The 12,150-nt window shown below is 39.3% G+C and overlaps 1 long non-coding RNA gene across 1 annotated transcript in view; it reads left to right on the top strand.

The window, feature by feature from the left end:
* LOC140850547 (uncharacterized) overlaps positions 1–10,313 on the top strand; it is a 37,875-nt gene extending 27,562 nt beyond the window's left edge. Inside the window, exons 2-3 of the long non-coding RNA XR_012133480.1 lie at positions 8,406–8,575; positions 9,658–10,313. This is a non-coding gene — a long non-coding RNA (uncharacterized lncRNA). The remainder of the gene's footprint in view (positions 1–8,405; positions 8,576–9,657) is intronic.
* Positions 10,314–12,150: the final 1,837 nt, after the last annotated feature.

The following is a 12,150-nucleotide window of genomic DNA, read 5'->3' as shown; positions in this document are numbered from 1 at the left end:
GTTGCTGTCTAATAATTCTCTTTTCTAGCAACCTATCAGGCATGTTACCAGGCAAAGCAGCACCTTTGGGGAAAATAAAATACTACCTTTGTCTGAAGACCTTTGAATATATATGCTTTTCAAAAAGAATAGTAGTTCACTGGCTAATGATATGTATTTGATAAATGAATTTTTACACTGTTAATGAGGTGAGTCAGCAGAGCTATTTTTAAGAAGGCATTAGTTATGAATACGGCATGCATATTTTTAGAGATAAAAGGGCTTTATTTTGATGAAAAATTGAAACAGGAACAGACAAGGAAGAAACACTGACATATTTCAAGACTCCTGATATGGTATAAATGTTACTTCCAGGGACAGGAAGTTAAATGAGTTTGAAATAAAAATAATTAATTTCATTGCTTCCTGATTAAAGAGACTAAAGGCATAGAAGCTCCATGGACCACTGTGAGATTTGTAATTTATTTGTAATAGATTTCCATAAATGGGATTTAGAACTGGATTTTATATATCAAAACTTGAGTGCCAGGAATAAAGAGCAGTTCTAAGTTCAATTATGTGGGCCTTTATGGTCCATGTGGTGAATATTTAATGGCTGGGAATAGAGTGTTGATTTTCACAGGTCCTATATATCCATTTAACTTGCCTGGCTGGCCCCCTTGGGTACCTTTTTCTTCCAGTTGAAAATCTTGTTTCGAGCACAGATTCTTCCGTTGTTCCCAACGTCTGATATTCTTGGTCACTGAGGCTGGCATGTCCTATGACTTAGTTAAGGCAAAGACATCTCTTGCCTGCTTGAAAAGAGGAGAGAGATGTGGCACTTCTGAGTAGTACTGTTGCTTCGAATTAAATACAGTAGCGGGATTATTTACTTTCTGCTCTGAGCATAATTCTTCCAGGAATGTTATTGGCCATTGTTCATGCTGTTTTGGCAAGCTTCTTAAAAAATCCTACTGCAGATAGTTTTAGCATTTTTCTGTTAGAAAAATAATAATGTTTATTGCCAACATTTTAGAACTTATAGGAATGTATATTTAAAGAAACAGCTATAGACTCTCTCTCTATACAAAGATATCTGTTGTTTATATGATATTTTGATGTATTGTCATCCAGGATTCTTTTTATGCTTAAAGATACCTAAATCTGTACACATATATATTTAAATAAAAACATGGTACCATGCAATATATGTACTTTTGAAATCTCTATTTCAATGTGTTGTGAACAAACTTGGTCGATGTTACGATCTTTTAATGCCTGTGTTATATTTCATTGTATAGATGTTCTATAATTTATTGAATCATTATCTTGGTGGATGTTTGGGTTATTTTCAGTTTTTTTGTTGTTAAAAAGAAGGCTGCAATGCATATCCTTGTACCTTCATCCTTACAAACATCCTTAGGACAAATTCTTAGGAGGACTTTCTGTGAAATAAGTATGTGGTCTGTCAAGCATCTAGAATATACCCCTCTCTTGCCCTCTACACAATCTTTAAAATCATTGCCAAGGAAAGTGGGAACTCATTGCTGTTTTAATTTGCATGCCCTCAATTGTTAAGGTTTTTTGTTTTGTTTTCCCTGCTGAACTTGTGTTCGTTCTTTATTTACCAGAAGATCACCTCATGTAGGTTGAGATTTTCATTGGTTTTATTTTCTATTTCCTGTTCCTAGAAGAGTGCTTGACACGGAGAAGCAGCCCAAATACTTGTTGAATATTCAATGAATTACCTCTCCTGTCTTTTGCTCATTTTCTTCCCCATAAAAGTGCTTGTCTTTTTTTTTTATTAAGGTATCATTGATATACAATCTTATGAAAGTTTCACATGAGCAACATTGTGGTTACTACATTCACCCCTATTATTAAGTCTCCCCCACACCCCACTGCAGTCATTGTTCATCAGCGTAGTAAGATGCTATAGAGTCACTACTTGTCTTCTCTGTGCTATGCTGCCTTCCCTGTGAACCCCCTACATTATGTGTGCTAATCATAATACCCCTTCTCCCTCCCTCCCCATCCCTCCCTTTGGTAACTGCTTGTTCGTTCTTGGAGTCTGTCAGTCTGCTGCTGTTTTGTTCCTTCAGTTTTGCTTTTTGTTATACTCCACAAATGAGGGAAATCATTTGGTACTTGTCTTTTTCCACCTGGCTTATTTCACTGAGCAGCTCCATCCATGTTGCTGCAAATGGTAGGATGTTTCTTTCTTATGGCTGAATAATATTCCATTGTGTATATGTACCACCTCTTCTCGATCCATTCATCTACTGATGGGCACTTACGTTGCTTCCATGTCTTGGCTATTGTAAATAGTGCTGCGATAAACATAGGGGTGCATATGTCTTTTTGAATCTGGGATCTTGTTTTCTTTGGGTAAATTCCTAGCAGTGGAATTCCTGGGTTAAATGGTATTTCTATTTTTAGTTTTATGAGGAACCTCCATATTGCTTTCCACAATGGTTGAACTAATTTACATTCCCACCAGCAGTGGAGGAGGGTTCCTGTTTCTCTGCATCCTCGCCAGCATTTGTTGTTGCTTACCTTTTCGATGCTGGCCATCCTAACTGGTGTGAGGTGATGTCTCATTGTGGTTTTAATTCGCATTTCCTGATGATGAGTGATGTGGAGCATCTTTTCATGTGTCTGTTGGCCATTTGAATTTCTTCTTTGGAATTCTCTGCCCATTTTTTAATGGGGTTATTTGCTTTTTGGGTGATGAGTCATGTTATTATTGGATGTGTTGTTTACAAATATATTCTCCCATACTGTAGGGTGCCTTTTTGTTCTACTGATGGTGTCCTTTGCTGTACAGAAGCTTTTTAGTTTGATGTAGCCCCACTTGTTCATTAGATGCTCATCTTTTTTTTAAAAATTTTTATTAAGGTATGATTGATATACACTCTTATGAAGGTTTCACATGAAAAAACAATGCGGTCACTACATTTACCCATATTATCAAGTCCCTAGCCATACCCCAATGCAGTCACTGTCCATCAGTGCAGCAAGTTGCCAGAGATCCACCATATCCCTTCTCTGTGATATGCTGTTCTTCCCATGATCCCCCACACCATGTGCACTAAACATAATACCCCTCAGTTCCCTTCTCCCTCCCTCACCACCCACTGTCCCACACCCTAGGTGCTTGTCTTCTTATTGCTGCTTTTGGAGAGCTTTTTTTATTTAGAAGATGTCAACTCTTTGTCAAAGAGTACAAATATTTTCCCCAGTTTTCTTTTTATGTTTTAACCTTGAGAATTTTAATTCCTGCATATGAAAATTTTTTTACAGGGTCAGTTGTATCAATATTTTTCAGTTTTACCTTCCTGTTCAGCTTGAGAAGGGGCTTTCTCATTCGAGAATGACAAATATGCAACCTTGATTTTTTTCTAGTTCCTTTTAATAGTTTGATTTCAAATCTGTATGTCATTAATCCACCTGAATGTATTTTCATGAAATGTAGGGATTTATCTTCAATTTTTTTTCTCCCAAGTGATTTACCAGTTATCATAATAATCTCTCCTTTCCCCCAGGTTGTAAGACCTTTGCAGACAGGGAACTGGAGGACGGAAACTAACATTTAGTGGGGGCTGCTATTTTCCAGGCGTGTGATCCTGGCTCAACCTATTCCTGACATAATCCTGCAAACAGACATTGTTGTAACTCTGGGGAAAAAATCCCGAAGCAAAATACTCTTGAAACCAAAATCAGTCAAAGGGATAAATAAAGTGGAAGAATCCCGTGTATTTCTCACAAGCAGTCATCCACTTCTGCTCTCCCGGGTCTCCTGCGACCTGGCTGCAGAAGAAGAGACCCCACCCAACCTCTCCGGTCCATACAAGCCCTAGTTCGCCCCTGTAACTACCTTTTGATATGGAGATGGCTACTTTTCTCCATTGCTTGGAAACACCTATTGATCTGGAGATACACTAAGGCCAGGCGAGAGATTCTGGAAATACTGCAATTTTACCCACAATTGTCTTCAGAGCAGAGTAGGAGAGAGGGAGCCTCAGGGAGGTAAGGAGTTTGTCTAATCACTTAGAAACTCGGGCGCATGTTCCCAAGTCCTTGGTCTTTCTATGGCGTCCTGCTGCTTTTTCCCTGGGTCTCTCTGCGTATCTATCTCAGTGCCTGGGGGTACGGTTCTGCCCAGTAGTGGAGCTGCAGGCATTTAGTGGTGCTAATAGCAGACCTTGCTAAGCCCTTAAAAAACAAAATTCTTGAGTTAAGAAAAGTAGTATTTTAGTGGAGGAAGCAAATATGTATTTATAGCCTCCTTTTCTATTCCTCATGTCTGGTAGAGGCCCCCAAACATACTTTTCTTGGCCTCTGGACTTGATGTTGCCAAGGAGAAGTGCAGCAGTTAGAAGAAAAAAGTATGCATTTTAAGCACTTACCATGGAATGAAAGTTAACATGTGGAATATGAGGATAATGATTGTTAGTTGAAATGTTAAAATGCATTCAAAGTCATAAATGTGGGTCACTTCTAGGATGGCAAGCTTTATTATATTATTGTTAAAACACAGTTTGCTCTGTTGAGCTGAGGCCCAGCACTTAAAGTGATGTTATTTAAGAGTGATGTTCTTTTCAGTAGTTGTGTTTTGTGCGTGGTTTTTACACAACAGCCCTCTTTTACCATAGCGCTGTTTCCAAATCATGAACTAAATGTGAATAATCATTTGAGCATACTTTTACTGATGCTAAGAATTTAAATTCTGCAACAGTGTTCATCACTGACAAAGCAACACACCAACACCTAATGCAATGTAAAACAATTGTGCATTTTTAGATGCTTGTATTTATGCATATGGGCACATTCATCTGCATTTTCACATATATTTATCTTGATTTTTGGACTCAGTAATTTGAAACATAGACTTGGACAAAATACAATAATTTTGTGGTTTACAAGAATAATAATAGATGAAAATATGATATATTTTATAAGTATATTTTATTTTCATGATTATAAATAATACAAAATAAGATTAACATGATAAGTGAAATATAAAATAACAGCATACATATCTATATTATGTAATTATTATGAATTATATAAAATATATTGTCCATTATAGTTGCATTTTAGAATTAAAGGATGATATGGTGTCATTTTTGCAGCGTTTTTCTCCTGGTGTGGCTTGCTTTTTTCATTTTCTTAACAGTACTTTCTGAGAACATATGCTTTAATTTTGATGGAGTTCAGTTTACCATTTTTTTCCTTTATAGCTAATGCTTTTTGTGTTCTAAGAATTGACTGGGTATGCCAAGATTGTGAAGATTTTCTCCTATGTTTTCTTCTAAAAGCTTTATGGTTTAGCTTTTACCTTCAGGTCTGTGACCCATTTGGAATTAAAACATTGTGCACGGTATGAAGTGTGCATAAAGCTTCCTTTTTTTCTATACAGATATCAAATTGTTCTAGTACCTTTTGTTGAAAGACTCTTTTTCCCATTAAGTTTGCTCAAAAAGTCAATTAAGATGTGTGTCACTCATGCACATCTTAAATATTCAAGATATTTGTTGAGCATTACCCATATGCCAGGCCCTGTAGCTATTGCTATTCAAAAGGGCGGCATCAAGATGGGGAATGTCTGGACAATCTTTACAAATGAAAATAATAACTCAAGGCCACTGTCGATAGTACCCTATATAGAGTTGACACTCGGCACACATATGACTGGATAATGTATATATTTTACTGATTGAGTTTGGAACATGAAGAATGACATTTTTCCCCTTGCTGTCCTTGGGGTCCTCGTTCACCATTTATGTTTTGATACTAAGACCATATTTTTACTTGGTTATATTTTGAGATAATTCCTAAATTTTGAATTTTTTCATGTTGCCCTAAAGTCTCTAACACTACTGGTATTCTACTATAGACTCAGGGGAATGCAAAACATATTTAAGATTGATGACAATGTGGTAGGGACCTGGGACAGAAAGACCGGAAATAGACAATAAGTGACTTGTGTAAACAAACATTTTCATGCACTTGACATTTTTACCCAGTGAGATTTTTGCCCAGTAAGATTCCTTCTTAGCCACCTTATCCATTTCACTTATCCTTTTGCCAGTCTTCTTTGTCATCCTTTTATGTATTTTTGTTACTTTTTCTGGATGCTTTCCATAGATCTCTCAAACATTCTGCCCTAAACTTTGTTGGCATCCCACTGATAAGAGTCTGAATTCAATCAGAACCAAAAAGAAACATTTACTCCACATTCAAAGGAAAAAAATCAGTTTCTTGAGATGCAGTTGGCTCCTCAGCAAAATAGTGAATCATTTCCCCCAAACAGGGAAGGTAAACAAGTCACTGAGCGTCTTTAAATGGAGAGCTCAGCTTGCCATTAAGCAGGCTACCCACTTGAAGTGGGAGCTAGGAGTCCCGGGGTGGTAAATCCTGAGCTGTGTCACTGAATTGAGTTAAACAGAGCGGAGAGATGCTGTTTATCCTCTCAATGAAGTGGGCGGCACGGTGAATGCAGGCCTGTGTAGAGCTCCTGAGCAGTTTATGGGTTTTTCTACACCAGGAGGTAAGGCAGGTGCTTAAAATTACTGAGGTATGTCCCAACCAATTACAGAACCCTAAAGGGAGAAGCTCTGATTGATTGCATTTGGAAGAAGAGCTGACAATTAAACTGTCAGGCAAATGACAGACTGAAACTCAGAGCTGCATCAGTCAAAAATATATTATTTATTCCAATCAAATTTGAGAGAACATTGTCATGCCTTAAATAGCCAAACATGATAGCACTCTTGGCATAGGAAACAAACTCGATAGGATCTGCTCATTAGACAGTTAATGAGTATTTTTAGAAACATGGAACACGGTGTGTGGACAGCAGTGATCTGAGCATAAGCTGCAGTATGAAAAGGAGAGCTTTCAGAAGCTCCCATGAGCCAAGTGTTCTAGAACAGCAGCAGTTGCATTTCTTTAGAGGGCAGAAGTGTTCTCTTGAAGTGTAACAAGTCATTGGGAACCCTCTCCAAGCTCCTTACTGCAAGACTTCATCCAGAATTTGGAGGGGTTCTTTCTAACCAGACTTGAAATTTCCTGAGGAACGTGTGGACCAACCTCTAAAGGCAGGCTCCGTTTTTTCCCTTTTGCCTTCTGAAGCTACCAGACTTGATTTTCTTGTTTTTTTGATTTGCACATTTTGTATGACTACATTGAGAACCTCATTGAATTACAATAGCAAAGACATTCAAATCCTGAGCAAATGTCATTCTTTTATACAGGGCAGGTCTTCCACGGATTATTTGTAATAACTTAAATTTCTCCGTGAGTGCTACAAGCTTAAGGAGATTTATGCTGCACTTGACCTCTAAAGACCTCTCATTTATGAGGTCTCCAGGTCCCAGAGATGCCTGAAGATAGTATAATTTTCATAGTTACAGGAAAAGACGTTTAGAACTAAGCCTGGGGTGAGTTTCAGTGTTGGATCTCAGAGCTAAATTTTAGAAAGAAGTGTTTCCATCCTTATTTTTTCCACTGCCAGGAAGGACCTTGGAAACTTCATTCTTCAGGTAGGACTTCCTGCACTAGGGAATTAGCAATGGTTCGGAGTTTTGCTGGCTCTGGTCCTGTTTTGCTGGTGATTATCACAGACGCTGGGGGGAGATGGTCAACGATTCAGATGTTGGGGCTGAGAGGGGGTTGAAGACAAGCATATTCTGTAAAAGTGTATGGAGTGAGAAGTCATTTTATCTCATTGGTTTGAGATTTCACTACTGTTTTAAGCTTGGAATTGCATCTGTGATTTTACATTAACTCAGAGAATTATTGTCATCTTGCAACTGAATAGTATTTTTTTAATAAATTCCCCTAATGCATCTCTCAGCAAGTACTCTAGCAGTGGAAATCTTATTTGAAAAATAATCTCAATGCAATCGGGCACTTAATGTGTATTGGGATTATCTATTAATTTCACTATGCACCGATCATATTTTCCCTACTTTCTATAATAACACTAAATGCAATTGTTTAGTTAAATGTTCTCTCCCTGTCACATTAGGTATACCATTTTTTGAAAGTTTTCTAATATTTACATCTATAAACTCAGTAATTTTCATCATTTCTTCAGTTTGCATGGTTGCTGACAATCCATATTGTGCATATTGCTTGAAGGCTTTCAGGCATGAAGGTTGTCTGATTTGGGGCTGGTAAGGAACTGTGAACTTGGCAGCCACACAGAGTGGGTTTGCAGAAAATTCTGGATACTGTAATAGTTCCTGTTTTACTTTTATTCCCATTTATATTCTAGTGACTACAATTGCTTATCTTTCTTAAAAATATAGATGTTACCATAAAAATCGTTGAATATGATAATATAGACATAGCTGTGGCAATAAATTGAGTGAAAAATGTGAAGACTAAGGCAAAATTTTGGCTTCTGTATTACTCAGGGTTCTCCAGAAAAACAGACCCAAAAGGATATATATATAAATTACGAGGAATGGGCTCATGAGATTATAGAGGCGGAGAAGACCTACGATCTGCCCATCTGCAAGCAGGAGGCCCAGGGGAGCTGATGGTGTAAATCTTAAAAAAGGATAAGAAATGTCCCATCTCAACAGTAAGGCAGAAAAAAAAGGGGGGGGGTTGAGTTCCTCCTTCCTCTGTCTTTTGTTCTATTCAGGCCTCAGCAGCCTGGGAGCCCACCCTCACTGGGGAGGACCATCTGCTTTACTAAGTCCAGGAATTCAAATGCTAATCTCATCTGAAAATACCCTTACAGACCCACCTAGAAATAATGTTTCATCTGGACACCCCATGGCCAGTCAAGTTGACACATAAAATTTCAACTTCTTGGTGGTCTTAAGTAGTGTTTTGATTTCATTGATTTGCTCTTTAAAAGAAGTTTTCTTTTATAATCCACAGTCAGTTTCTGTTCAGGGTTGAATGTCCTTTGCATGGTGGTTGGCGAGCGCTTGCTCGCCATTTCAGATGGATCATAATGAAAATGTTTTTCACTTCACAATAAAAATTGGTTGTGGGCCTTGTGCACCTGGCACGTAGAGAAAGCAAGCACTGAATACTGATCCAGTTAATTAGGTCATTATAGACAGCCAATGTGAACAATTAAATATGGTGCTGAGTTCGCAGGTGCCTGGGATCAAGAAGGGGGCAGCAACTGCAAAGGATGGTCAGTGTAGGGCCACCTTATAAGTCTTCCAGACCCCTCGCTCCAGTAGGCTTATTTACCTGCAGATCTAGATCCGCCAAGTCCTGGTAAATATGAAGTTTTTGAACCGGGGTGGACTCCCTTAAAAGAGTCAGGTCTCCTGGTGCAAGCAGCTCACACTAGTTCTCTGAACATCTTGTTTTGGTTCTGTGGCCTGTGGGGTCTAGTAACTATCCTTCCTATGCCCGCTGATCTCATGTGCCTTTTCCATCTCAGATCCATCGCCCTGGGCAGGCACCCACCTTCATTTTGTTCACTTGGATTCTCACTCCTTTAGAGGAATCTTTTATTATTGTGTGTGTGTGTGTGTGTGTGTGTGTGTGTGTGTGTGTGTGTGTGTGTGTGTGTATGTGTGTGTGTACACACATGTGCCCATCAAGATCACTTATCACCTGTCTATTTACTCACCTACAGATTTAGCTCAAGCAACCACTTTTTCATATTTCCTTGTTCCCTGCTTTTGTACCTTCCAGGCACCCTGAGAGTCCAGCAGTGATAATGGAAATGGTGAGCGGTGTCCCGTGACAGTGTCCTTTCAAAGTACTTCCATTATTTTCAAGGCAAGTATCTGAAACATCCTTCTCTTCTTCCTAGTTGGACCTTGATTTTTCTTTATCTCCAGGACTTATGTCTTAAACTCCTAACCACTGGACATCTGAACGAAGTGAGACTCCCCAAGCAAAGTATGAGTTTTAACAAAGCAAACATCATGCCTCAGTTTCTGGAGACAAGCCAGTGAGTCCCTATCCTGCCTGATGAGACTTCTGTAGGTGCAGAAAAATCTGCTCTCATCTAAGCTAAATGCACATATCTTACTAAAACCTGGGTGTGCTGTGCTTTACAATACCATGGTAAATGCAAATGATAGAGAGATATGCACTTCATTAGAAAGTGTGTTGTAGCTCAGTTATAACTAAAGATAGTGAAGTGCCAGCTGAACACCAAGTCCTAATACACAATTGACCTGGAGAGTCCCCAGCTGTCTCCATGATGCTCTGGATCTAATCGAAAAGAGATTAGATTCTCCCCAGACTGTGATAGGACTCCATACTAAGAAGCCTTTGTTGAGGGTTATTATATTATATGTGGTAGTATCCTTGGAATGGTATGAATAATGTCTTTGTTTAATCGTATGTTAATGTTGAAAATGTGTGTGAATGTTCATTTTGATGTTTTCTGAGATATGAATGCTGTAGGGGTTTACCATTTTCCTACAAACCTTTCCTTGGTACAGTTATTTTTTTGTTGCAGATTTTTAGTGATTAGATTTAAAGATTAGATTTGCCTAGGTTAGGTAATCATCAAAAAAGATTATAGGATAATGGTAAAGATATGGAGGACTGGAGTCCGAATTACTTGGGTTTGAATGCAGTCCTACTTCTTTTCCGTTGTGGGATCTTAAGCCTTGGCTTCCTCTTCTGTGAATTTGGGATACTAACAGACCCTTCCCTCTCCAACTGTCACAAAGATTAAGTTAGACAATGCACCATTCCTATAATGACTGACATACCCAGATGGACTGCACCTCCAGAATCAGATTGTTCTAGTCTCTCTGTAGGACTTGGAGAAAATGAACCAGAAACTTCTGCATTGGACATTTGAATCTGAGGTGACTTTGCAAGTGATATTAATGTGTCAAATGAAGTCCAGTCCAGCTGAAGGGGGGCCATAACACTTAAAATTCAATGCATTCTCCAGACTGTAGACTCCACTGCTCCTGTTCATGTTTGCATTCTCAGGACCTGGTGTACAGTAGCCATGAAAACAATTAGTTTCTCTGCCTCTAGTTCTGTTTCCTTCCTAATCTTTTACTCTCTGTCAGAGTTTTCTTTCCCAATGCGGATCTAAACCTCCCTCTTGCTTGCTTACTGCCGTCAAGGGAGAGGCTCTCTTTGTCCTGGGAGCACCAGCTGTTTGGATTATCTCAGTCTGGAACTGCCAGGGCCCAGCCCATGGGTGGAGCTGGAGGTGGAGGATCAAGGACATTAGCCAGTTTCCCACCTGGAAATGGACGGCACATTCAATATGAGCAATTTGAGAATTTAATAAATGGATTATTTGCAAGGGTGTAGGGGAGGATTTAGGGAAACAAGCAAGGAATCATACCATACTCCAGGTGGCTGCCACCATCCCCAAGCCCAAATGGGCTCTGGAACCTGGGAGCACTTCCTGGTGGGAGCCTTTGACTGCACACCTCATGGGGAAGGAACTGGGGAATTAACTCCCCAACCTCACTTTCATCCTGCCTTTATTCTCCTCCTGGTGACTGCCCCGGGGTTAAGCCAACTGGAAGCCAGAGTGCCAGGGAGCTGTTAACACAGCCCAGACAGGCCAGCCTCCCAGGTCCCTGGGCTGGGTGGGGAAGGACGGAGACTGGGCTGGAGGCCCAGACATGAGATACCCAGCATCTTATGTAGGTCAGTGATGGTTCGCCTCACTTGATCCTCATAGAACGGGCTCCTTTCAAGGAGTAGGAACCAGAGAAGCAGGCTGCGCACACAGCCACTGTGGGAATCTCTATTCTCCACATTAAGGAGATACTGGAACCAACATCTTTTGCCATTGAGTCCGATGTTCTTTTACTACAGTTTCCTAAGATTGAGACTTGTCCTGTGACGACTAATGTCGTATTTTATCAGAGACTCTTCAAACTTACACCTGAAACTTTATATATGCCTGGCTTTTAAATGACTATAAATAATTTAGCTTTTATAATTTGGACATTTCTTATGCATGTCAGAGTACATTTTTAGCTTTTTTTCACATGTCTTCTACCTCCTATAGGTAATTTATACTACTTAGTATTAAAAAATTGCCTATTGAATGGTTCTTAATCGATCTTAGATAAACCTCTGGGTCTAATTTTTTATCTCTGGTGTTAGATTTATGTTTTTCCCGTTGGGTCCTTGTGTGTCCTCTTCTATTAAGTTTTCAGGTCACAATTGATGGGCTTTTATAGATATCCA

The sequence above is a fragment of the Manis javanica genome, chromosome 7, assembly GCF_040802235.1.
Source record: "Manis javanica isolate MJ-LG chromosome 7, MJ_LKY, whole genome shotgun sequence".
NCBI lineage: Eukaryota > Metazoa > Chordata > Mammalia > Pholidota > Manidae > Manis > Manis javanica.
Note: the sequence above shows the minus strand (reverse complement) of the source record. Positions and strands in the feature narration are given on the sequence as shown.